The sequence below is a fragment of the Phocoena phocoena genome, chromosome X, assembly GCF_963924675.1.
Source record: "Phocoena phocoena chromosome X, mPhoPho1.1, whole genome shotgun sequence".
In the NCBI taxonomy this organism is placed as follows: Eukaryota; Metazoa; Chordata; class Mammalia; order Artiodactyla; family Phocoenidae; genus Phocoena; species Phocoena phocoena.
The window spans coordinates 59371094-59398257 of record NC_089240.1 but is presented as its reverse complement, the minus strand read 5'-3'; the positions used below and the strand labels follow the sequence as shown (position 1 = coordinate 59398257).

Here is a 27164-nt window from a genome sequence, read left to right as displayed (position 1 = left end):
AGCTTAAAAAAACTACTCACAAATAACCACTATTAACATTTTCTGCATATCTAGAAATTTCCTACGCATATAAATATGTATTTTTACAAAATGTGATCAAATAAAAATGTTGTTTGATAACTTTCTTCTATGTCAATAACTACATTTCTACATTATCATTTTAAATTTGGATACAACAGCATTATATAGGTAGCTCTTTATATTTTTTCTAGTTCTTTCATGATTTCATTTTTCATATTTAAATCTTTAATTAATCTGGTATAGATTTGGTATACAGCGGGAGGCAAGGAGCTAACTAAAATTTTTATCTTTATTTTCCAAAATGGCCATGCCATGAAGAGTGCTGAGAATAACAGGGGCTCAAAGCCCTATCTTCCACTTCTTCTTGTGTCACAGAAGGGCTCCCAGGGAGCTTCCATCTATTCAGTGGACATTTGGCATATCCCTCAGAAAAAACTGAGGATGAAAAAATATGGACAAGATTATCCTTAAATTGTATCGCACTTCCCATAGGGGCTAGTGAGTACATCATCTCAGCAGTATAGGAGTTCTAGCTCCCTGGTATTTTCTCTCTAGAAGATGGAAGATCACCATGGCCAGTAAATAATTCTTATGAGTTTCAACATGGTCCTCTAAGCCCTGGTTCTATATCCGCCATTCTCATTTCTTTTGTTTGAGGCCATTGTGGTTTCCTGTCTTCTAGAGAGAAAATATCAGGGAGCTAGAACTATCCCATATTAGATATGAGCATCTTGACCAGAGCAAAAGCAGTAACATCTGCTGAGTTCTATAACATTTTAGATATATTGATTTATTTTCTCTATATGCTTCAGAACCTTTTTCATACCTACTCAGGGCACTACCACTGTCACATGTCTGTTTCCGTGGTAACAGGCTACATTTTTCTATCATTCTAATACCCTCTGTTTGTAATCATCATGCTTTCTGCAGGCAAACCCCACAAATACATCAGAGTGGGACAAACAGCTGTGCAGTCCTTGGGACTGCTTTTATAGTAGCAAATTTGAGATCTGACAGGTTTTGATCAATGTGGCCAGGCTGTTTGCTATCTGATATTAAGAAAAGGGGTCTTGTAATAGCATCAGGGCCATGGAAGCCAGCAGCAGTCCTAGCCTGAGTCTGGTCCTGACTCCGTCACAAACTGACAATAAGGCAAGTGGGCCATTTTCTTCTGATTCTTCATCTTCTAAATTAGGGAATACTTTGTACACTTTGTCTCTCTTCAAGCCTAGGGTTCTGATGAAGATAAATGACACCATAACTAAAGCTAACATTTATTGAATATATATGAGCCATGCACTTTGCTAGATGCTTTACATATCTCATTTAGGTCTTATAACAATCCAGCAAAGTAGTTATTATTATGCTTATTTTATAGATGAAGAGATGGATTAAAGTGCGCAAAGCCACACAGCCTGTAAATATTTTCAGGTAAGCTGAAACTTCAGAAAGATTCATGTTTTTCTAGATGTGTTTTGAAAATTAAAAAATAAATGTATATACTTCCAATTTCTGGCTTCACGTGTCAAGCGCTTGAAAGCCATCACTCCCACACTCACAATAAGAAAAAAGCTGGGCAAACTTAAAATCACTTCTTAGATCCATCAGAGAATTGAGGTCACAAGGCAAACTGCTGTTCTGTAAGATGGAGAGACAGACCGGTGGATATGGAGACTCATAGCAGACTGGGTGAAGAAGCCTGCAGCTGAAGCCAGTATCAGTAAGAAGACTTTAAAACTGTAATTGACAAATTGCTAGATGCTCAGTGTGGACTAGCTCAAGGGCTAAAAATCCCCAGTGGGCCCAGCCTTAGGGGGTTCTCCACACTTTCATGCATTTTACCTTCAAGAGCGCTACCAGGTTCCCACAGTGAAGATGGGAGAAAAATTCTCTTGTCCTTCTAGCAAGGGGAGAGGAAAAGCAGCCATTTTGAAATATATCCAGACCTCTCTATTCTCTTTAACAAGGCCTGCCCTCAAGGAAAACTTTTATCAGAGCCTAACTGACTGGGGTTTTACCAGAGCTGAACTGACCTAGGGGATAGGAAATACCCAACTCAGGCACACTAAAAGATTGAGAATTAATCATAAGACTCATGAATGCTTCCATTCTACCCACACTTTATCACCACATTAACAGCACTCCTGTATAATGGGATTACAGCTAAAAACACTGCCAGAGCTTTATTTACAATAGCCAGGACATGAAAGCAACCTAAGTGTCCATCAACAGATGAATGGATAAAGAAGAGGTGGCACATATATACAATGGAATATTACTCAGCCATAAAAGAAACTAAATTGAGTTATTTGTAGTGAGGTGGATGGACCTAGAGTCTGTCATACAGAGTGAAGTAAGTCAGAAAGAGAAAAACAAATACCGTATGCTAACACATATATATGGAATCCAAAAAAAGAAAAAAAAAGGTTCTGAAGAACCTAGGGGCAGGACTGGAATAAAGACGCAAATGCAGAGAATGGACTTGAGGACACGGGGAGGGGTAAGCGTAAGTTGGGATGAAGTGAGAGAGTGGCATGGACATATATACACTAACAAATGTAAAACAGATAGCTAGTGGGAAGCAGCCGCATAGCACAGGGAGATTAGTTCAGTGATTTGTGACCACCTAGAGGGGTGGGATAGGGACGATGGGAGGGAGACGCAAGAGGGAGGAGATATGGGGACATACGTATATATATAGCTGATTCACTTTGTTATAAAGCAGAAACTAACACACCATTATAAAGCAATTATACTCCATTAAAGATGTTAAACAAACAAAAACAAACAAACAAAAACACTGCAAGTCTCAGACCCTACTTAAGAAGTTTCCAGGGACATCCAAAGACCACATGAAGAGACTAAGACAAGAACTATGGAGACAATTTTAGCCTCTGACACCACAGTTACAGCAAACAGTAAACACAGCCTAACTCTTAGTCAGATGAGCATAAAACCTTACATTACTGGCCTACCTACCTCAGTTACTTTTACCCAGTATATCATGTCTAGTTTTCAGCCAAAAATTACAAGGCATATTAAAAGGCTAGAAATACAGCCTGGAGAGATAAACCAAGCATCAGAACCAGACTCAGAAATGAAAGAGGAGATATTATAGCTGATACCTCAGAAATACAAAGGATCTTAAAAGACTACAATTACGTGCCAACAATTTGGACAACCTAGAAGAAATGAATGAATTCCTAGAAATGTACAATGTATTAAGACTGAATAATGATAAAATAGAAAATCTGAACAGACCGATTACTAGAAGGAAATTAAATCAGTAATCAAAAACCTCCCAACAAACAAAAGTCCAGGAACAGAAGGCTTAACTGGTGAATTCTACCAAACACTCAAAGATAATTGCATTAATAGCTATCCTTCTCAAACTCTTCCAAAAATTTGAAGAGGAAGGAACTCTCCCAAACTCATTTTACGAGGCAAGCATTACCCTGATATCCAAGTCACATGAGGATGCCATAAGAAAAAAAAAATACAAGACAATATTCCTTATGAACATAGATGCAAAAGTCCTCAAGAAAATAATAGGAAACCAGTCAACAATACATTAAAAAGATCATACACACTATGATCAAGTGAGAATTATTCCAGGAATGTGAGGATGATTCAACATTTGCAAGTCAGTCAATGTGATATGCCACATTACCAAAATGAGCGATAAAAACCATATGATCATCTCAATAGATGAAGAAAAAAATTTTGACAAAATTCAACATCCATTCATGATAAAACTCTCAAAAAGTGTGTTACCTCAACTTAATAAAGGCCATATTAGCTGACAAGTTAGCTGACAAGTCCACAGCTAACTTCATACTCAATGGCGAAAAGCTGGAAGCTTTTCCTCTAAAATCAGGAAAAAGACAAGGATGCCCACTCTTGCTACTTTTATTCAACACAGTATTGGAAGTCCTAGCCACAGTAATTAGGCAAAATAAATAAATAAATAAAAGGCATCCAAATTGGAAAGGAAGAAGCAGCACTATCACTATTGGTACATGATATGATATTATATATAGAAAACCCTGAAGACTCCATCAAAAAACTCTTAGAGCTAATAAAGTTGCGGGATACAAAAATCAATACACAAAAACCACTTCTGTTTCTATACACTAATAATGAACTATCAGAAAGAGAAATTTAGAAAACAATTCCATTTAAAATTGCACTAAAAAGAAAAAAATAACTAAAAATAAGTTAAAACAAGGAGGTGGTGACTCACTCAGAAGGCTCAGATGGTGGTTAGCATTTTTCAGCAATAAAGTATTTTTTCATTTAAAAAAACCCAAGGAGGGCTTCCCTGGTGGCGCAGTGGTTGAGAGTCCGCCTGCCGATGCAGGGTACGCGGGTTCGTGCCCTGGCCTGGGAGGATCCCACATGCTGCAGAGCGGCTGGGCCCGTGAGCCATGGCCGCTGGGGCTGTGCATCTGGAGCCTGTGCTCCACAACGGGAGAGGCCGCAACAGTGAGAAGGCCGCATACCGCAAAAATAAACAAACAAACCCAAGGAGGTGAAAGACCTATATATTGAAAACTAAAAGACATTAATGAAAGAAAATGAAGACACAAATAAATGGAAAGATATTCCATGCTCATGGATTGGAAGAATTAATATTGTTAAAATGTCCATACTGCCCAAAGAAATATAAGATTCAGTGCAATCCTTATCACAATTTCAATGGCATTTTTTCCACAGAAATAGGACAAGCAACCTCAAACTTTGTATGGAACCATAAAAGACTTCAAATAGCCAAAGCAATGTTGAGAAAGAAGAAAAAAGCTGGAGGCATCATACTCCCTGATTTCAAACTATATTGCAAAATTATAGTAATTAAAACAGTATGGTATTGCATAACAATGGACACATAGCTCAATGGAACAGAATAGAGAGCCTAGAAATAAACCCACACATATGTGGTCAATTAATTTATGACAATGGAGCCAAGAACATGCAATGGGAAAAGGATAGTCTCTTCAATAAATAGTGTTGGTATAATTGAACAATCACATGCAAAAGAATGAAACCAGAGCACTATCTCACATCATACACAAAAATTAATTCAAAATGGATTAAAGACTTGAAAGCCTGAAACCATAAAACTCCTAGGAGAAAACATAGGTAGTAAGCTACTTGACATAAGTCTTGGTGACAATTTTTTGAATCTGACACCAAAAGAAAATGAAACAAAAGCAAAAATAAACAAGTGGGATTACATCAAACTAAAAAGATGCTACATAGCAAAGGAAACCATCAACAAAATGAAAAGGCAGCCTATTGAATGGGAGAAAATATTTTCAAGTCATATATTTGATAAGGGCTAACATCCAAAATATATGAAGAACTCATCCAACTCAATGGCAAAATACCCAAACAACCCAATTTAAAAATGGGCAGGACATCTGAATAGACATTTTTTCCCAAAGACATCCAGATGGCCAAGCAGTGCATGAAAAGATGCTTTACATCATTTATCATCAGGGAAATGCAAATCAAAACCACAATGAAATACCACCTCACACTTGTTAGAATGGCTATTATCAAAAAGACAAGAAATAACAGGTGTTGGCGAGGATGTGGAGAAAAGGGAACATTTGTGCACTGTTGATGGGAATATAAATTGGTGCAGCCACTATGGAAAAGAGTATGGAGATCCCTCAAGAGATTAAAAATAGAACTACCAATTAATCCAGCAATTCCACTCCTGGCTATTTATCTGAAGAAAAAGAAAACACTAACCCAGATATATATATATATATATATATATATATATATATATATATATATATATATATACACACCCCCATGTTCATTGGAGCATTACTGATGATAGCCAAGATGTGGAAACAACCTAAATGTCCATCAATAGATGAATGGATAAAGGAGATGTGGTATAACATACACAATGGAATATTACTCAGCCATAAAAAAGAATGGAATCTTGTCAGTTGCAACAACATAGCTGGACCTTGAGGGCATTATTCTAAGTGAAATAAGTCAGACAGAGAAAGTCAAATACCATATGTATGATCTCTCTTATATGCAGAATTTAAAAAGGTAGATAGATAAACAAACAAACAAACCAAGCTCACAGATACAGAGAACAGACTGGTGGCTGCCAGAGGTGAGGGTTGCGGGGGTAGGAGAAATGGGTGAACTTTTTTTAAGTTTAAATACATTGAATTAAAAGATAAAAAGTTGGCTATCAAAAAAAAAACCCAACGCAATATAAAATAATGCCTTTGATGGTAAAGAATTAGTGAGCTTGAAGATGTCAATAGAAACTTTATACATGAAATGCAAAGATAAAAAAAAAAGAATGAAAAAGATGGAACAGAATGTCCAAAGATTGTGGTACAATTACAAATGAGGTTATATACACGTAATGGGAATACAGAAGAAGAAAGAGAGGAAGGAACAAAGGAAATATCTGAAGTAATATCAAATAAGAGTTTTCTAAAAGTAATGACAGACACCAAACTTCAGATCCAGGAAGCTCAGAGAATATCAAGTAGGACAAATACCAAAAAGTTGACCCCTAGGCATATCATATTCAAACTGCAGAAAATCAAAGACAAAGAGACAATCTTTAAAGAAGCTAGAGGGGGGTAAAAGGATAAAAATTACATTGGTTTCTCTTCAGAAAACATTCAAGCAAGAAGAGTATGCAGTGAAATATTTAAAGTGTTAAAAGAAAAAAACACCAAGCTAGGATTCTGTATCCAGCAAAATTATTCTTCAAAAATGAAGTTGAAATAAAGACTTTCTCAGACAAATAAAAATTGATTGAATTTGTTGCCAGAAGACCTGCCTTATAAGAAATGTTAAAAGAAGTTCTTCAGAAAAGGAAAATGATATAGGTCAGAAACTTGGATCTACATAAAGGAAGAGCATTAGAGAAGGAATTCATGAAAGTAAAATCAAATCTTTTATTTTACTTATTCTTAATTGATTTAATAGATAATAGTTTACTTAAAATAATAATAGCAAAGATGTATTCAGTGATGATAGCTTATGGATAAGTAAAACAAATGACAGCAATGCTATAAGGGATAGGGGGAGGAATTGGGAATACTCTGCTATAAGGTACTTGCACTACCTCTGAAGTGGTATAATGTTATTTGAAAGCAAACTTGAATAAGTCATAAATGTGTATTTCAAACTCTAGGGCAACCACTAAAATTTTTTTAAAGTATAATTGATATAAGAGAGGAAAGAAAATGGAATCATATAAAACGCTTGATTAAAACCAGAGAAGGTAGAAAGAGTGGAAGACAGAAAAAGAAACAAAGAAATGGACAATGAAAACAGTTACAAATATAGTAGATATTAATCCAACTATATCAATAATCACTTTAAATGTGAATGGTATAAATACACCAATTAAAAGACAGAAACTGCCAGAGTGGATAAAAAAGCAATAACCAACTATATGTTATCTGTAAGAAACATACTTTAAATACAAAGATAAAGGTAGATTAAAAGTAAAGGGATGGTGAAAGATATACCATGCTAGCAGTAATCAAAAGCATGCTAATTTCAGACAAAGCTGACTTCAGAGGAAGGAAAATGATCAGGAAGGAAGAGAGGCATTATATAGTGATAGAGGTGTCAATTCTCCAAGACATAAGATCCTTTAATGTGTATGTGGCTAACAACAGAGTGTCACAAAATTGAGGCAAAATCTGATGAACCCACTATTATAGAGACTTCAACATCCCTCAATCAGTAATTGAAATATCCAGCAGGCATAAAATCAGTAAGGATATATTGAGCTGAATAGCACCATCAATCAACTAGATCTAATTGACATTTATAAAATACTTCATCCAACAATAGCAGGATATACAGTCTTCTCAAGTTCACACGGAACATTCACTAAGATAAACATTATGTGTCATAAAACATACCTTAGCAATTTTAAAAGCATAGGTATCATACAAACTATATACTCACATTACAATGGAATTAAAATAGAAATCAATAACAGAAAGTAGCTGGAAAATCATATATATTTTGGAAAAGATATATGGAAAAAGATATGGAATAAGATCTAAATGATTTCGGAAAATATTTAATCGAAGCTTCCACTTCAGGAAACTAGAAAAAGAAGAGCAAATTAAATTCAGAGTAAGCCCAAGAGAAGAAACGATTAGAATCAGAGCAAATATAATTGAAATTGAAAACAGGAAAGCAATAGAAAAAAAAAAATCAATGAAACGAAAAGCTGGTTCTTTGAAAAGATGAATAAAATTGATAAACCCTTACCCAGGCTAACCAAGAAAGGGAATGAGAAGACACAGATTACTAATATCAGAAATAAAAGAAGGGCCATTACTACTGATCTCATGTACATTAAAAGGATAATAAAATAATATTATGAACAAAACAAATCTGCCCACAAATTTGATAACTTAGATGAAATTGGCTAATTATTTGAAAGATACAATCTATCAAAACCCATAAGAAGAAATATGTAATCTGTATATATAATATGTAAAGGATAACTTGTTTATATATTAAAGAAATTGACTATATAATCTGAATAGGCCTATATATATTAAAGAAATTGAATCAACAGTTAATAACCTTCTAAAATAGAAAGTACCAGGCCCAGATGGTTTCACTGGTGAATTTTACCAAACATTTAGGGAAGAAATTATACCAATTCTCTACAACCTCTTGCAGAAAACAGAAGCAGATGGAACACTTCCTCACTCATTCCATGAAACTAGCAGTACCCTAATGCCAAAGCCAAAGACATTATAAGAAAGGAAAACTACAGACCAACATCTCATTGAAAATAGTTGCAAAAACCCTCAACAAAATATTAGCAAGTCAAATTCAACAACGTTAAAAGAATTATACACCGCGACCAAGTGGAATTTATTCCTGGTGCACAAGGCTGATTCAATATTCAAAAATAAACTTAATCCATCATAGAGCAACAGGCTTAAGAAGCAAAATCATATGATTGTATCAATAGATGCAGAAAAATCATTTGACAGAATCCAAGATCCATTCATGATAATAGCTCTCATCAAATTAGGAATAGAGGGGAAATTCATCAACTTGATAAAAAAATCTAGAAAAATATCTATAGTTAATATCATACTTATGCTGAGAAACTAGAAGACTTCGCCCTAAGACTGAGAACAAGGCAAGGATGTCCTCTCTCATCACTCTAATTCAACATCACACTAGAGCTCCTAGCTAATGCAATAAGGTAAGACAAGAAAAGAAAAGGCATACAGATTGGTAAGAAAGAAATAAAACTGTCTTTGTTTGCAGATGACATGATTTTCTATGTAAAAAATACCAGAGTGTTGACCAAAAAGCTCCTGGAACTAATAAGCAAATATAATAAGGCTGTGAGATACAAGCCCAATATACAAAAGTCAATTATTTTCCTATACTAACTATGAACAACTGGAATTTGAAATAAAAAAACACTTTAGCACCAAAAAAAGGAGAAATATTTATGCATAAATCAAACAGAATATGTACAAGATCTATATGAGGAAAACTCTGATGAAAGAAATAAAAGCCTAAATAAATAGAATGATATTCTGTGTTCATGGATAGGAAGACTCAGTATTGTTAAATGTCATTTCTTTTTAACTTGATCTATAGACTCAATGTAACCCCAAGTAAAACTCCCAGCAAGTTACTTTGTGGATACAAAAACCTCTGATTCTATATTTTATATGGAAAGGAAAAAGACTCACAATATTCAACACAATATTGAAGAATAAGAACAAACTTGGAGGGCTAAAACTACCTGATTCAAAATTTAGCATAAAGCTATGGTAAGAGAGTCCCATACAGGATAAATACAAGGAGAAATACGCCAAGACACATATTAATCAAACTATCAAAAATTAAATACAAAGAAAGCATATTAAAAGCAGCAAGGGAAAAACAACAAATAACACACAAGGGAATCCCCATAAGGTTAACAGCTGATCTCTCAGCAGAAACCCTACAAGCCAGAAGGGAGTGGCAGGACATACTGAAAGTGATGAAGGAGAAAAACCTGCAACCAAGACTACTCTACCCAGCAAGGATCTCATTCAGATTTGATGGAGAAATTAAAACCTTTACAGACAAGCAAAAGCTGAGAGAGTTCAGCACCACCAAACCAGCTTTACAACAAATGCTAAAGGAACTTCTCTAGATAAGAAATGCAAGAGAAGGAAACGACCTATAATAACGAACCCAAAACAATATAGAAAATGGGAATAGGAACATACATATCGATAATTACCTTAAATGTAAATGGACTAAATGCTCCCACCAAAAGACACAGATTGGCTGAAAGGATACAAAAACAAGACCCTTTCATATGCTGTCTACAAGAGACCCACCTCAGACCTAGAGACACATACAGACTGAAAGTAAGGGGATGGAAAAAGATGGTCCATGCAAATGGAAACCAAAAGAAAGCTGGAGTAGCAATTCTCATATCAGACAAAATAGACTTTAAAATAAGGACTATTAAAAGGGATAAAGAAGGACACTACATAATGATCAAGGGATCGATCCAAGAAGAAGATATAACAATTGTAAATATTTATGCACCCAACATAGGAGCACCTCAATACATAAGGAGGGGACATTAACACCCCACTTTCACCCATGGACAGATCATCCAAAATGAAAATAAATAAGGAAACACAAGCTTTAAATGATACATTAAACAAGATGGACTTAATTGATATTTATAGGACACTCCATCCAAAAACAACAGAATACACATTTTTCTCAAGTGCTCATGGAACATTCTCCAGGATAGATCATATCGTGGGTCACAAATCAAGCCTTGGTAAATTTAAGAAAATTGAAATTGTATCAAGTATCTTTTCTGACCACAACGCCATGAGACTAGATATCAATTACAGGAAAAGATCTGTAAAATATACAAACACATGGAGGCTAAGCAATACACTACTTAATAATGAAGTGATCACGGAAGAAATCAAAGAGGAAATAAAAAAATACCTAGAAACAAATGACAATGGAGACACAACGACCCAAAACCTATGGGATGCAGCAAAAGCAGTTCTAAGGGGGAAGTTTATAGCAATACAAGCCCACCTTAAGAAGCAGGAAACATCTCGAATAAACAACCTAACCTTGCACCTCAAGCAATTAGAGAAAGAAGAACAAAAAAGCCCCAAAGCTAGCAGAAGGAAAGAAATCATAAAAATCAGATCAGAAATAAATGAAAAAGAAATGAAGGAAACGATAGCAAAGATCAATAAAACTAAAAGCTGGTTCTTTGAGAAGATAAACAAAATAGATAAACCACTAGCCAGACTCATCAAGAAAAAAAGGGAGAAGACTCAAATCAATAGAATTAGAAATGAAAAAGGAGAAGTAACAACTGACACTGCAGAAATAAAAAAAATCATGAGAGCTTACTACAAGCAACTCTATGCCAATAAAATGGACAATCTGGAAGAAATGGACAAATTCTTAGAAATGCACAACCTGCCAAGACTGAATCAGGAAGAAATAGAAAATATGAACAGACCAATCACAAGCACTGAAATTGAAACTGTGATTAAAAATCTTCCAACAAACAAAAGCCCAGGACCAGATGGCTTCACAGGTGAATTCTATCAAACGTTTAGAGAAGAGCTAACACCTATCCTTCTCGAACTCTTCCAAAATATAGCAGAGGGAGGAACACTCCCAAATTCCTTCTACGAGGCCACCATCACCTTGATACCAAAACCAGACAAGGATGTCACAAAGAAAGAAAACTACAGGCCAATATCACTGATGAACATAGATGCAAAAATCCTCAACAAAATACTAGCAAACAGAATCCAACAGCACATTAAAAGGATCATACACCATGATCAAGTGGGGTTTATTCCAGGAATGCAAGGATTCTTCAATATACGCAAATCTATCAATGTGATAAACCATATTAACAAATTGAAGGAGAAAAACCATATGATCATCTCAATAGATGCAGAGAAAGCTTTCGACAAAATTCAACACCCATTTATGATAAAAACCCTCCAGAAGGTAGGCATAGAGGGAACTTTCCTCAACATAATAAAGGCCATATATGACAAGCCCACAGCAAACATCATCCTCAATGGTGAAAAACTGAAAGCATTTCCACTAAGATCAGGAACAAGATAAGGTTGCCCACTCTCACCACTCTTATTCAACATAGTTTTGGAAGTTTTAGCCACAGCAATCAGAGAAGAAAAGGAAATAAAAGGAATCCAAATCGGAAAAGAAGAAGTAAAGCTGTCACTGTTTGCAGATGACATGATACTATACATAGAGAATCCTAAAGATGCTACCAGAAAACTACTAGAGCTAATCAATGAATTTGGTAAAGTAGCAGGATACAAAATTAATGCACAGAAATCTCTGGCATTCCTATATACTAATGATGAAAAATCTGAAAGTGAAATCAATAAAACACTCCCATTTACCATTGCAACAAAAAGAATAAAATATCTAGGAATATACCTACCTAAGGATACGAAAGACCTGTATGCAGAAAATTATAAGACACTGATGAAAGAAATTAAAGATGATACAAATAGATGGAGAGATATACCATGTTCTTGGATGGGAAGAATCAACATTGTGAAAATGACTCTACTACCCAAAGCAATCTACAGATTCAATGCAATCCCTATCAAACTACCACTGGCATTTTTCACAGAACTAGAACAAAAAATTTCGCAATTTGTATGGAAACACAAAAGACCCTGAATAGCCAAAGCAATCTTGAGAACGAAAAAAGGAGCTGGAGGAATCAGGCTCCCTGACTTCAGACTATACTACAAAGCAACAGTAATCAAGACAGTACGGTACTGGCACAAAAACAGAAAGATAGATCAGTGGAACAGGATAGAAAGCCCAGAGATAAACCCACGCACATATGGACACCTTATCTTTGATAAAGGAGGCAGGAATGTACAGTGGAGAAAGGACAGCCTCTTCAATAAATGGTGCTGGGAAAACTGGATAGGTACATGTAAAAGTATGAGATTAGATCACTCCCTAACACCATACGCAAAAATAAGCTCAAAATGGATTAAAGACCTAAATGTAAGGCCAGAAACTATCAAACTCTTAGAGGAAAACATAGGAAGAACACTCTATGACATAAATCACAGCAAGATCCTTCTTGACCCACCTCCTAGAGTAATGGAAATAAAAACAAAAATAAACAAATGGAACCTAATGAAACTTCAAAGCTTTTGCACAGCAATGGAAACCATAATCAGGACCAAAAGACAACCCTCAGAATGGGAGAAAACATTTGCAAATGAAGCAACTGACAAAGGATTAATCTCCAAAATTTACAAGCAGCTCATGCAGCTGAATAACAGAAAAACAAACAACCCCATCCAAAAATGGGCAGAGGACCTAAACAGACATTTCTCCAAAGAAGATATAAAGAATGCCAACAAACACATGAAAGAATGCTCAACATCATTAATCATTAGAGAAATGCAAATCAAAACTACAATGAGATATCATCTCACACCAGTCAGAATGGCCATCATCAAAAAATCTAGAAACAATAAATGCTGGAGAGGGTGTGGAGAAAAGGGGACACTCTTGCACTGCTGGTGGGAATGTGAATTGGTTCAGCCACTATGGAGAACAGTATGGAGGTTCCTTAAAAAACTACAAATAGAATTACCATATGACCCAGCAATCCCACTACTGGGCATATACCCTGAGAAAACCAAAATTCAAAAAGAGTCATGTACCAAAATGTTCATTGCAGCTCTATTTACAATAGCCCGGAGATGGAAAGAACCTAAGCGCCCATCATCGGACGAATGGATAAAGAAGATGTGGCACATATACACAATGGAATATTACTCAGCCTTAAAAAGAAATGAAATTGAGTTATTTGTAATGAGATGGATAGACCTAGAGTCTGTCATACAGAGTGAAGTAAGTCAGAAAGAAAAAGACAAATACCGTATGCTAAAACATATATATGGAATTTAAAGGAAAAAAATGTCATGAAGAACCTAGGGATAAGACAGGAATAGAGGCGCAGACCTACTGGAGAACGGACTTGAGGATATGGGGAGGGGGAGGGGTGAGTTTTGACAGGGCGAGAGAGAGTCATGGACATATACACACTAACAAACGTAGTAAGGTAGATAGCTAGGGGGAAGCAGCCGCAAGGCACAGGGATATTAGCTCGGGGCTTTGGGACAGCCTGGAGGGGTGGGAGGGGGAGAGTGGGAGGGAGGGAGACGCAAGAGGGAAGACACATGGGAGCATATGTATATGTATAGCTGATTCACCTTGTTATAAAGCAGAAACTAACACACCATTGTAAAGCAATTATACCCCAATAAAGATGTTAAAAAAAAAAATAAAAAGCTATGGTAACCAAGATAGTGTGGTATTGGTGGAATAATAGACATATAGATTAATGGACCAGAATAGGGAGCCCAGAAATAGACCCAAACAAATATAGTCAACTGATTTTTGACAAAGGAACAAAGGCAATCCAATGGAGAAAAAATAGTTTTTTTGACAAATGGTGCTGGAACAAGTGGACATGCCCATGCAAAAAGGAATCTAGACACTGTCCTTATAATTTCACAAAAATAAACTCAAAATGGATCACAGAACTAAATGTAAAATAGAAAACTCTAAAATTCCTAGAAGGCCCCCGGGCTCCCAGCATCTGGGCAGGTGGACCCCGGCTCTTCACAATCAGCCTCCGGCCAGGGCTTGCCCTGTGCTCTGGTCCCTTGCCCCGTAGCCCCCCAGCTCCTGGGGCCGCTGCTGTGGCCTGCATGCCTCCGTTGGTGACAGACCCATGGAGGAAAGAGGGGAACTCAGCCTGACCGGCGCCAAACAGAACACCAGTGTGGCTGGTGAAGGTTCCTAAATATTTGTCACAGCAATGGGCTAAAGGTCCTGGAAGAGGTGAAGTTGGGAAACTGTGGATTGCCAAAAATCAAGGAAGGATGGAGGTGTCATTTACTTTGAATGAGGCTCTTGCAAATATTCATGATATTGGCGGAAAATCAGCTTCAGGCAGTGCTCCTAGAGTACATATATTTGTCTTGCAAAGTGTTGGGGGACAGGCATTAACAGTGTCTAATAAGAGCTCATCAGATAAGCTTTCACTGGAAGGAATAGTGGTACAAAGAGTTGAATGCTGACCCACTGCCAGTGAAAAGTACATGAGATTAAAGAGATTACGAATAGAAGAATCTTCCAAACCTGTAAGGCTATTACAGCAACTGAAAAAAGCTGTGACAACCAATTACAAACCTGTTGTTAATCATCAGTACAATATTGAATATGAAAGGAAAAAGAAGATGGAAAACGAGCTCGAGCTGATAACACATTTTAGACATGCTGTTTTCATCTTTTGAGAAACATCAATATTATAATCTTAAGGACTTGGTGGACATCACAAAACAGCCTGTGTCGTACCTGAAGGAAATCTTAAAAGAAATTGGTATTCAAAATGTAAAAGGGCTCCACAAAAACACATGGGAGCTGAAGCCAGAGTACAGACATTATCAAGGAGGGGAAAAGAATGATTAAGCACATTCAAAGCCTGCCTGCTAACAGAACAACTAAAGTGTGATGAGCTAAGCAAATGGCCTTGATACGTGAATCCTTGAGCACCATCTGTTACAGGGGGAAAATGAATGGTACTTTAATTTCTCTAGGTAAAATTTTAAAACAATAATTCTTTTTCTTTTTGACAGTTGAAATGAAATTTTATTATTTTTTAAATTTAATTTTATTTATTATTTTATACAGCAGGTTCTTATTAGTCATCCATTTTATATACCTCAGTGTATACACGTCAAACCCAATCTCCCAATTCATCAACTGCCACCCTCACCCCATGCTGCTTTCCCCCCTTGGGGTCCGTATGTTTTTTCTCTACTACTCTGTCTCAATTTCTGCTCTGGAAACTGGTTCATCTGTACCATTTTCTAGGTTCCACATATATGTGTTAATATACGATATTTGTTTTTCTCTTTCTGACTTACTTCACTCTGTATGAGAGTCTCTAGATGCATCCACGTCTCTACAAATGACCCAATTTCGTTCCTTTTTATGGCTGAGTAATATTCCATTGTATATATGTACCACACCTTCTTTATCCATTCATCTGTCGATGGGCATTTAGGTTGCTTCCACGACCTGGCTATTGTAAATAGTGCTGCAATGAAAATTGGGGTGCATGTGCCTTTTTGAATTATGGTTTTCTCTGGGTATATGCCCAGTAGTGGGATTGCTGGGGTGTATGGTAGTTCTATTATTAGTTTTTTCAGGAACCTCCATACTGTTCTCCATAGTGGCTGTATCAATTTACATTCCGACCAACAGTGCAAGAGGGCTCCCTTTTTTCCACACCCTCTCCAGCATTTGTTGTTTGTAGATTTTCTGATGATGCCCATTCTAACTGGTGTGAGGTGATACCTCATTGTAGTTTTGATTTGCATTTCTCTAATAATTAGTGATGTTGAGCAGCTTTTCATGTGCTTCTTGGCCATCTGTATGTCTTCTTTGGAGAAATGTCTATTTAGGTCTTCTCCCCATTTTTGGATTGGGTTGTTTCTTTTTTTAATATTGAGCTGCATGAGCTGTTTATATATCCTGGAGATTAAATCCTTTGTCCAATGATTCATTTGCAAATATTTTCTCCCATTCTGAGAGTTGTCTTTTCATCTTGTTTATGGTTTCCTTTGCTGTGCAAAAGCTTTTAAGTTTCATTAGCTCCCATTTGTTTATTTTTGTTTTTACTTCCATTACTCTAGGAGGTGGATCAAAAAATATCTTGCTGTGATTTATGTCAAAGAGTGTTCTTCCTATGTTTTCCTCTAACAGTTTTATAGTGCCCGGACTTACATTTAAGTCTCTAATCCATTTTGAGTTTATTTTTGTGTATGATGTTAGGGAGTGTTCTAATTTCATTCTTTTACATGTAGCTGTCCAGTTTTCCCAGCACCACTTATTGAAGAGACTGTCTTTTCTCCATTGTATATCCTTGCCTCCTTTGTCATAGATTAGTTGACCACAGGTGCGTGGGTTCATCTCTGGGCTTTCTATCTTGTTCCATTGATCTATATTTCTGTTTTTGTGCCAGTACCATATTGTCTTGATTGCTGTAGTTTTGTAGTATGGTCTGAAGCCAGGGAGTCTGATTCCTCCAGCTCCGTTATTTTCCCTCAAGACTACTTTGGCTATTTGGGGGTCTTCTGTTTCCCCATACAAATTTTAAGATTTTTTGTTCTAGTTCCGTAAAAACTGCCATTGGTAATTTGATAGGGATTGCACTGAATCTGTAGATTGCTCTGGGTAGTATAGTCATTTTCACAGTATTTATTCTTCCAGTAGAGAAACATGGTATATCTCTCCATCTGTTTGTATCACCTTTAATTTCTTTCATCAGTGTGTTATAGTTTTCTGCATACAGGTCTTTTGTCTCCCTAGATAGGTTTATTCCTAGGTATTTTATTTTTTTATTGCAATGGTAAATGGGAGGGTTTCCTTAATTTTTCTTTCAGATTTTTCATCATTAGTGTATAAGAATGCAAGAGATTTCTGTGCATTAATTTTGTATCCTGCAACTTTATCAAATTCATTGATTACCTCTAGTAGTTTTCTGGTGGCATCTTTAGGGTTCTCTATGTATAGTATCATGTCATCTGCAAACAGCGACAGTTTTACTTCTTCTTTTCCAGTTTGTATTCCTTTCCTTTCTTTCTCTTCTCTGATTGCCGTGGATAGGACTTCCAAAACTATGTTGAATAGTGGTGAGAGTTGATGTCCTTGTCTTGTTCCTGATCTTAGGGGAAATGCTTTCAGTTTTTCACCATTGAGAATGATGTTTGCTGTGGGTTTGTCATATATGGCCTTTATTATGTTGAGGTAGGTTCCCTCTATGCCCACTTTCTGGAGAGTTTTGACCATAAATGGGTGTTGAATTTTGTCAAAAGCTTTTTCTGCATCTATTGAGATGATCATATGGTTTTTCTCCTTCAGTTTGTTAATATGGTGTATCACACTGATTGATTTGCATATATTGAAGAATCCTTGCATCTCTGGGATAAATCCCACTTGATCATGGTGTATGATCCTTTTAATGTGTTGTTAGTTTCTGTTTGCCAGTATTTTGTTGAGGATTTTTGTATCTGTATTCATCAGTGATATTGGTCTGTAATTTTCTTTTTCTGTAGTACCTTTGTCTGCTTTTGGTATCAGTGTGATGGTGGTCTCATAGAATGAGTTTGGGAGTTTTCCTTCCTCTGCAAAATTTTGGAAGAGTTTGAGAAGGATGGGTGTTAGCTCTTCTCTAAATGTTTTTTTTTTCTTAATAGATTTATTTATTTTTATTTATTTATTTTTACCTGCGTTGGGTCTTCATTTCTGCTTGCGGGCTTTCTCTAGTTGAAGCAAGCGGGAGCTGCTCTTCACTGTAGTGTGCGGGCTTCTCATTGGGGTGGCTTCTCTTGTTGCGGAGCACAGGCTCTAGGCGTGTGGGCTTCAGTAGTTGTGGCACACGGGCTCAGTAGTTGTGGCTCTTGTGCTGTAGAGCACAGGCTCAGTAGTTGTGGTGCACGGGCTTAGTTGCTCCGCAGCATGTGGGATCTTCCTGAACCAGGGCTCGAACCCGTGTCCCCTTCTTTAGCAGGCAGATTCTTCACCACTGCGCCACCAGGGAAGTCCCAAAGGTTGCATTTCTTCTCTAAATGTTTGATAGAATTCACCTGTGAAGCCTCTGGTTCTAGACTTTTGTTTGTTGGAAGATTTTTTTTTTTTTTGCGGTACATGGGCCTCTCACTGTTGTGGCCTCTCTTGATGTGGAGCACAGGCTCTGGATGTGCAGGCTCAGCAGCCATGGCTCACGGGCCCAGCTGCTCCATGGCATGTGGGATCCTCCCAGAGTGGGGCACTAACCTGTGTCCCTGCATCGGCAGGTGGACACTCAACTACTGCGCCACCAGGGAAGACCTTGTCGGAAGATTTTTAATCACAGTTTCAATTTCATTACTTGTGATTGGTCTGTTCATATTTTGTATTTCTTCCTGATTCAGTCTTGGAAGCTTATACCTTTCTTAGAATTTGTCCATTTCTTCCAGGTTGTCCATTTTATCAGCATAGAGTTGCTTGCAGTAGTCTCTTAGGGTGCTTTGTATTTCTGCGGTGTCTGTTTTAACTTGTCCTTTTTCATTTCTAATTTTATTAAAACAGTAATTCTTATATAGTTGTTTAAGTGATTTTTGAGGAAAAAGAACACATTTATTTATAGACTTAACTTGTATTAAACCAGATTACTAATGATGGGCTTAGGGGTTGGGGCTGAAGAAAGTTTTTCTTTTTAAATATTAACTTTTAAAATGTAAAATTAGGAAATGGGGCTTCCCTGGTGCTGCAGTGGTTGAGAGTCCGCCTGCCGATGCAGGGGACACAGGTTCGTGCCCCGGTCCGGGAAGATCCCACATGCCGCGGAGCGGCTAGGCCCGTGAACCATGGCTGCTGAGCCTGTGTGTCCGAAGCCTTTGCTCCACAATGGGAGAGGCTACAACAGTGAGAGGCCCGAGTACCACAAAAAAGAAAAAAAAAATTAGGAAATGTTTTCTAAATGAGGACTCCCTGTCCTTTTTCTCTCTGAGGAATTGAGGTAATACAGATTCAAAGTGAATGGTATAGCAGGAAAAAAGTAGTCAACTACAGAAACTCTCAAAAGGAATTAAAAAGCCAAAGTTCCTTATTCTGAAACAAAACAAAACAAAAAACCTCCTAGAAAATAACATATGAAAAAAATCTACCTGACCTTGGGTTTGGCAGTAGAGTTTCAGGTAGAGCTCCCAAAGCACAATCCATGAAAGAAAAAAATTGTTAAACCTGGACTTCATTAAAATTAAACACTTCTGCTCTGAGAAAGATACTGTTAAGTTAATGAAAACACAAGCCACAGACTGGGAGAGATTATTTGCAAAACACATATCTGGTAAAGGACTGGTATCCAGTATATAAAAAGAAGACTTAAAACTCAACAATCAGAAAACAAATAATCCAATTAAGAAACGGGCAAAAGATTGAAACAGACACCTCACCAAAGAAGATATATAGATTACAAATAAGCATATGATGCTCAACATCATATGTCATTAGGGAAATGCAAATTAAGCATGAGCTAGCACTACACACCTACTAGAATCGCTAAAATCCAAAATACTGACAATACTAATTGCTGCCAAGGATGCAGGGCAACAGGAACTCTCATTCATTGTGGGTGGGAATGCAAAATAGTATAGGCACATTGAAAGAAAGTTTGGCAGTTTCTTACAAAGCTGAAAATAGTCTTACCACACAATCCAGTAATCATACTCCTAGGTTTGCCCAAATTTGTTGAAAACTTATATTCAAACAAAAACCTGCATATGAATGTTTATAGCAGCTTTATTCATGATTGCCAAAAATGGGAAGCAATTAAAATATCATTCAATAGGTGAATGCATAGGGGCTTCCCTGGTGGCGCAGTTGTTGAGAATCTGCCTGCCAATGCAGGGGAAATGGGTTCGAGCCCTGGTCTGGGAGGATCCCACATGTCATGGAGCAACTAGGCGCATGAGCCACAGCTACTAAGCGTGCGCGTCTGGAGCCTGTGCTCCGCAACGAGGGGCCGCGACAGTGAGAGGCCCGTGCACCGCGATGAAGAGTGGCCCACGCTCGCCACAACTGGAGAAAGCCCTCGCACAGAAACAAAGACCCAACACAGCCAAAAATAAATAAATAAATTTAATAAAAAGAAAAAAAAATAGGTGAATGGATAAACAAACTGTGGTCCATCATACGATGGAATATTATTCAGCAGTCAAAACAAATAAGCTATCAAACCACACATAGACGTGGAGGAACTTTAAATGCATATTGCTAAGTAAAAGAGGCCAGTCTGTGAAGGCTACATACTGCATGATTCCAACTGTGTGACATTCTGGAAAAGGCAAAACTGTGGAGACAGTAAAAAGATAAGTGGTTGCAAAGGGTTGGGGGAGAGAGAGTATATGGGGACTATTTCTGCTCAATTTTCCTATAAACCTAAAACTGCTCTAAAACATAGTCTATTAACTATGAAAGTAAATTTATAAAACATCCACTAGTTTAAAAGCAACACTGAACTGCATATAGTTCAACATAGACCTCTAAGCCCTGGCTCTATATCCACTATGCCCCCTCCCTACCCTCTTCCATACACCTCTTGCCTCTGTACTTTCCTTCATGCCATACCCTCTGCCTGAAGTGCCCTTCTTCAGTCCATCTTTTTCTCAGTGCCTACTCATTCTTTAAGACTCAGCTCAGGCCACAATTCCTTTGTGTTCCCCTAATAAACTATTGCACCCATCAAATTACAATTTTCTGATTATGTGATTGTTCAATTTACTAAATTTTTAACTCCTTGAGGGCAAGGGCTATGCCTTATTCATTTCTGTATCTCCAGCACGTAAAGCATATCTTTTATAGTAAGTGCTCAGTACAATGTTTGTTGAATGAATAAATGAACAACTGAAGGAAGTGGACAAAGATTCTTCTGACTCCAAGTTCATTGTACTTTCTACTGAATCATAGTCATGCTAAGAATACCAATAACAGCATCAAAAATTGCCAGTCAATTTACAGAGTTGTTTTGCAGACTAAATAAGTGAAAGTGATGTGCTCATAGTAGGTACTCAATAAACGTTAATTTAATTTGTTCTTTGGTTATATAGGTAGTAGCTCCCCACTTTCATGCTTCCCTCCCTTTATATAGAGAGCTACACCAGAGAACTGGACACGGCCAAGATTTCTTCAGTGATAAGCAATAAGGAGGAAAGTAAGGACAATGGCTGGCAGATGAGGATTGGTAATTTTTATTAAGAAAAAAAAGAAAAACAACCTTCAACATACTCTGTATCTTCAAATCTTATAACCTTAAGAGTTTACTTCATGTTCTATCTCACGCCATAAGAATTGTAAACAGAGAGAATGCACAAATACATGTGGCAAGTTCAATTCATTTGAAGAAGATGGAAGCCATTAGCTTCAAAGAAGAGTGAGAATTTTGAATGAGCACCACATGGAATGCCCATGTTCAGAGCCCAGATTACAGTTCCAACATCTGCTCTAACAACGACAAAAAGCCAAGAAAAGGTAGGGCTGTGCAAATTGATTCCCACCCCACCCCATCACATCCCAATCTCTAAAGTATTTCCGATGTGAGAAGGCTTGCATTCTTCATCCAAGGATTTCCTCTCTAGCCTTTGCAGCAGAGGCTCATGCTTGAGGCCTCAGGCTCCACAAGGCAATTGACTCCATGAGTTAAGTTATGATCAGCTGTGAAACTTTTCTGGCTCAGTTCTGGTTTGGTTTGGGAAAGACTCAAAAATATTGTCAAGAATATCAAAATATTACTGTGGTTCAGGCAACACTAAAACAGTCACACTAACTGCTGACATTTTAGACGCCTAATGGTCTCTCAAAGTTCCATGCAGTATAGATTCCTTCATGTCATCAGAGATGTTCCCAAAGTGACAAACGTATGTTTTTGGTAAAGAAATATTTTGCGACATCAAGTCTTTGTCACTCTCATGGTTAGGATGAAAACACCAGGCCTAAGAGCAGCAGTCTGTGAGGAGGATTGTAAAGATAAATGGAATGGATCGTGTCGTCTAGTGCAGTGTTTTTACACTACATCCCAGACAGTACCAGAGTCCTGTGTGATATTAACAGATGTCCTCAGGAAAAGGATGCTTTGATCAAAAGGAGTTTGGGAAAAAATAGGGTTAAGGAACAATAAACAGATTTCTTCACTGAAGACTTCTCAAATCTTTTAATACACGAACGAGAAATGTGACTCTCCAGAGTGGAATATGAAATGCAGCATTTCCCAAACCTATTTGGCCAGAGAACGTTTTTTGAAAAAGACCTATCTATCTCTTGTTGAATTAATGTTCTGGATTATACTGTTTGGTAAATACTAAAATTGTGGAAAGAGCTTGAGCTTTGTTATTCTTTCAGAACTGGGCTGGAATTCTAGTTCTAACATTCAATGCCTGTGTGATCTTGGGCAAGTTACTTCACTTCTTTGAATTTTTTCATTTATGAAAATTGGGACAATTATATCTACCTCAAAAGAAATGTCAGGAGGATTAAGTGAGATAATGCACAGTACTTAGCACAATGCCTGGAATGTATAGGTACTCAAGAAATAGCAGCTATAATCATCACATTCATTTCTCATCACCATTATTATCAAGCCACATCTGTGCCTGACAGGTGTACCAAACAGCTTCAAAATAGGTCGGGCCTGAGGACACAAATGGCTATATTTCTGACTGCTTTGGGAACTGAGTGTAAGAAGAGAACTGGACTAGTTGGCTGGAGATATAGCTCCATGACTTATTTGCTGTCTAACATTGGGCAAAGCACTTCACCTGTTTGCATTTCTCTCTCCTTCTGCCAAATATAGGAATGGACTAGGTGACCTCTTACTCTAAAATCCTGTGAACCTCAGCTCTAAAATGCTGTATAAGAGATTTATAAATTTATTGTTGAAGAAATCTGTGATACAGGTTAAATCCAATTATAAAGTATGGTCCTGTATAACAAAGCTATTTTTATGATTCAGCAGATGGCTGGCAGAAACAGTGCTTTGCCGATCTGGTTACAATGAACTCTGTATAGTGAATAATTCTAACAATTGCTTTCTCTGATCCTTGACCCCATAATCGTCACGCTCTAACATTGCTCTAATCAACTAAAGAACTTGATTATGTGTTGTTTTCTTTGTAGACACAGAGAGGGGAGCTGAGTTAAGCTAAGCTATAGAATTTCTAGCTGAGACATTTATGCCCAATTTCATTATTTTAGAGCCGAGGAAACAGGACAGGAGAGGTTAAGTAACTTGTCAGGGGTCACACAGCCAGTAAGTAGCAGAGCTTTGAATGGGTGTTTGAACTAAATGATTCATCATCTAAGAACTTAGACATATCACTGCAAACTCTCATTCAGACCATATATAAAAATGTTAAATAAAACCAGAAATAGCTATTATAGAAACTCTACTGTTTATGCTTCCCAACCAAGTAAGATGTGTGCTTGTCATTACCCTTTATCCCTGCATTCAAGCCCTCTTCATAGGATGGCCCTTCTAATTGCATGGTGACACAACTTAAAGCATGATAACCTTTGCTGCAGAGCTTCAATTAAAGTTTTTTTTAATGTCTAAATACATTACACCCTTAGTTACCTTTAGATACATGCACAGTTCCTTCCACAAAGGCCTCTATTAGTCAAGTATCTTTTTCATTTTGAAACCACATGGCTGCAAAAAAATTTTTAAACTAGGTTAACAGAGAAATCTTACTATGAATAGCAAAGGTTAGCCTCCAGGCTCTTGCTTTTCTCTACTTATATACTCTCTCATGAGTATATTTATTTCCAGGGCTTCAACACTTATGGAGAATCATACTTCCTAAATCACAGCCCATGTCTCCAACTACCATTGTGACATTGCCTCTTGAACACATTCCTGTTTCTTGGAACTCATATGCTTCAGATTGAACTCATCTTCTAAGTTAGTGGTTCTCAAATCTGGCTGTACATTGAAATCACCTGGGAAACTTCAAAAACTCTCAATGTCTGGACCCCACCCCTAGAGATTCTGATGCAACTGGTTTGGAGCTGGACACGGACATGAGCATTTTTAAAAGCGCCTGGGGTGATTCTAATGTGTGGCCAAGCTTGAGAATCAGTGCTCTAGGTAAAGCCTTGAGTGCCATTTCCTTCATTTCTGTTAACGGTAGCACCATTCTCCTCTTCACTTGGGCTTGAAATCTGGGGCATTCAACCTTCAGCTCTGGGGATAAATGAGATAGAAACAGAATCAAATTTTTGAAAGTGTGAGGTGCTAAGAAAATGCAAGAAATTGTTGTATGCAGTATGCACATGAATCATATGGATTGCTTTAGCAGTTGAGATGTGTTAACTCATTAAACATGTTAAAGGTTATACTGACAATTTATCATCCTAACCTTTTCGTTGGGCAGAGCAGAGGAATGAGAGAGAATCTGATCTGGTGGCATGACATAAATCATCAGAGCTATCCTATCCTCCTGTGGGCAGGTCAACCTCATCAATGGACCCAGCTGGCTGGTGCCATGTGCTATCCCCAGAAGTAATTTTGTCAGCCTTGCTAAGGGTGGGCGGGTGGTCCTCTGGTTCCCTTTCACTGGGGAGGAGTGCAGCCATGACAGCTGACCAGCCAAACCACACATAGCAGTTACATTGAATACCACACGTATGCAACATGGCTCTTGACTGTGTCCCAGAATAGTCTGAGATGGCTAGATGCTGTCCTGCTGTGCATATACTGTCCCTTTAATCAGAGACAAGGCTCAACCTGAGTCACATTGGATTCTTCTTATAACAGGACAAACTGGGAACTTCCAATGCTCAGTTTGTGTACACTCTCTGGTCATTTACATTAGTACCTGCCCTAGGATGGAAGTGCTGCTCAATACTTTAATTTAGCAAGAGCCAATTCAATTTTATTTTTTTCCCAAAAAGGGTATACCTATCTGGCTTCACCTGAGGTTATCCTTCAACATGGAAAATGTGAGCTTGCTTTTCCATTTTCAGTATTGCCACCCCAATTATGCATGCCATGTTCTACACATTGTATTCTGCAGAACTTTATTCCAGGAAATACATTTTCCTTTGCAGGGATATTGGATACATTATTGCAAGCCACAGAATTGCATTCAAGCTCCAGCTCCACCACTTACTAAGTGCTGTAATGACACAGAGAAAATTGCTTCATCCCTCTGAGGGCACCCGCATTTGTAAAATGGAGATACTACTACTTACCTTAGAGAGTTTTAAGGATTATAAAAGATAATATAAATAACATGTACAAGACATTCTTTAGGCACACAATAAATATAAGTTCGTTGCACAATTTCATAAGCATATAAATTTAATTCATCCCCAAACCAAGAAAACAGAAAGCTCAAATAACCAAGACTTTAATCTAAAAGAATTAGTGTTCAGAGTGAAAATCCTAAGGCACAGCAACATTATGAAATGGTCTTGAAGGATTCAGCTTCCTGTAGAAAGTTCTTTTCTTTTCAGTTAATTCTTTCAATTATATTCAACTCATAAATGTTGTTTGAACACAAGATGTTTAACACTATATTTGTACTACATGAAACAGACAATATAAGACCTGGCCACCTTGGTGATCTCTCAAATTTGTCTTATCTTTTCGATCAACTATCTTGGGTTTTCTATCTATAGAATCATATCTGTAAAAATAATGATAGCTTGTATAATTGCTCAATAGTTAACACTTCTTATTTCAGTTTCTTGCCTCATTGCATTGGCTAACACTTCAAGAATAATGTTGAAGGGAATTCCCTGGCGGTCCAGTGGTTAGGATTCCATGCTTCTACTGCAGGGGGCCCAGGTTCAATCCCTAGTTGGGGAACTAAGATTCCAAAGCTGTGTGGTGTGGCCAAATACATAAATAAATTAATTTTAAAAAGAGAATTAAAAAAAAGAATAATTTGAACATCAGCAGCTATAATGAGCATCTTTGATTTGATTTGATTTTGGCAGGAAAGTCTCTAATATATTTGCCAGTAAGTACTATGCTATTTCTTATAAAGCACAAGAAATTCTTTATCATATTAAATAATACCCCTTTATTTTATTTTATTCCTAGTTTACTAAGAATTATCAGAAAATGGTGTTAAATTTTTATCAAATCTATCTGAACTGATCATATAACATATCCTTTGAGCCAATGATGTAATGTGATATTAAGAGATTTCCTATTATTGAACGATCTTTGCCTTCCTAAGACAAACCCCACTTGGTCATGACATGTTATACTTTAAATATTTTGCAGGGTTTGATTTGGCAGTAGTTTATTTAGGATTTTTTTTATGTGAGACAACTTTAGTTTTCTTTTTGGTGCTGCTTTCTTGGAGGGGTTTGTTATCAAGTTTATACCAATTTCATTAACTGTATTGAGAAGTATTCCTTCTCTTTGTTTACTTTGCAGGTTTATAGAGCAAGGGAAGTATCAGTGCTAT

At 37.2% G+C, this 27164-nt stretch overlaps 1 protein-coding gene and 1 pseudogene across 4 annotated transcripts in view; one reads left to right on the top strand and one right to left on the bottom strand.

Annotated features, from left to right (window-relative positions):
• Positions 1-27164, bottom strand: part of EDA (ectodysplasin A) — a 379926-nt gene that overhangs the window by 16233 nt on the left and 336529 nt on the right. The gene's annotated exons all lie outside the window — the stretch shown is intronic.
• Positions 14873-15612, top strand: LOC136142985 (general transcription factor IIF subunit 2 pseudogene; annotated as a pseudogene).